Source organism: Seriola aureovittata, chromosome 10, assembly GCF_021018895.1.
Source record: "Seriola aureovittata isolate HTS-2021-v1 ecotype China chromosome 10, ASM2101889v1, whole genome shotgun sequence".
Classification (NCBI taxonomy): Eukaryota; Metazoa; Chordata; class Actinopteri; order Carangiformes; family Carangidae; genus Seriola; species Seriola aureovittata.
The window spans coordinates 16,985,902-16,987,258 of NC_079373.1; positions in this window are offsets into that span (position 1 = coordinate 16,985,902).

Here is a 1,357-nt window from a genome sequence, read left to right on the forward strand (position 1 = left end):
GTACAGATGCCTGACGGTAAAACAACGGGGCTAGAGGGAGGATAGCATAATGTACAAACAGAATTAATGCTGTGATGGTAATCAACTCCAGAAAACGTTTACACATACGCTGTGAAATTTGATAAAGTTTACCTGTCACAGAAAATGTGGTATTAATTATTTAGATATAAACCAGTAGGCTAAAAAGAAGTAACTCTTTTGGGTCCTTCGACTACGGCGCTCTTCTGTTGCCTTCAAATGCTCAGGAACCCCAGTGCCCAGTGACCTACTGCCCCCTGCTGGTATGATGTCAAAGGCTCCTGTAGAAAGTAGTAATGTGTCTAATTCTTGTATATTAAAATAAGTTTCTGAACATTGTATGTGGAAAAAGGGCCAAATTCTCATAATTTCCTCGTTTTCTGCCAAAACGAGTCATTGCATGAATTTAAATGTACATTATACAATACACGGCAAGATAGAGAAACTCCCAGTTGGGGAGGTACTGCTTGGCGTAATTAATCATGAAACATCATGAAACAAACATCTACAGCCACCAGGGTAGAGTCTGTGTCATCATTACATCGTCATCTCATCCCTAAGGCACAAAATGTGCAGGAACAATTGACTGCTGTCTTCATGTTGGTCTCCACCTGTTACAACTGATATTAGGTTATCAAGCTTATTTTGTGGATGTATCAAAATGCAAAAAAAATAAAAAAATACTACTATTTCATTTTTTGGGGCATTTTTGCCTTTATTGTGACAGCACAGTGAGAGAGAGACAGGAAAGTCAGGGAGAGAGAGGGGATGACATGCAGCAAAGGGCCGCAGGTCAGACCCGAACCCATGGCCACTGCGGGTAGGACCAAGCCCATGTGGCTAGAACTCCACGAGATGAGCCACCAAGGCACCCCTGGACCAATAATTGTTTTATTTTTAATATCACTTTAATGTTGATAATGTCAGTAACATTAAAATACACACACAATCCCACACACCCACAGACCTATTTTGCACACACCAGATCTTACAGGCAGTGTTTAGTGAATACTTAACATTGTTTGGAAGCTCCTATTCATGAATACACAGGATGATGATGAACACTACATTTACAGTTCAATTTGATCATTTATGGATTTTGATTTACATTCACAGTATTTTTTTGCTTTTAAACATTCTGGCCCTAAATTACATTCATAGTTGTCAAGTAAATCAAGCAGTACAAACATCCACCCTTATTGAAGTAGAAAAACTAAAATAAACTTACAGGCTGCATGTCAGTAAATAACCTGTGCGACTCCTCAGTGGTGGATCTGAAGACTATTCCTATTTTCCTGTGTAAGGATGGGGGAAGCAGAGTTGGCAAGACCTTCAGAGC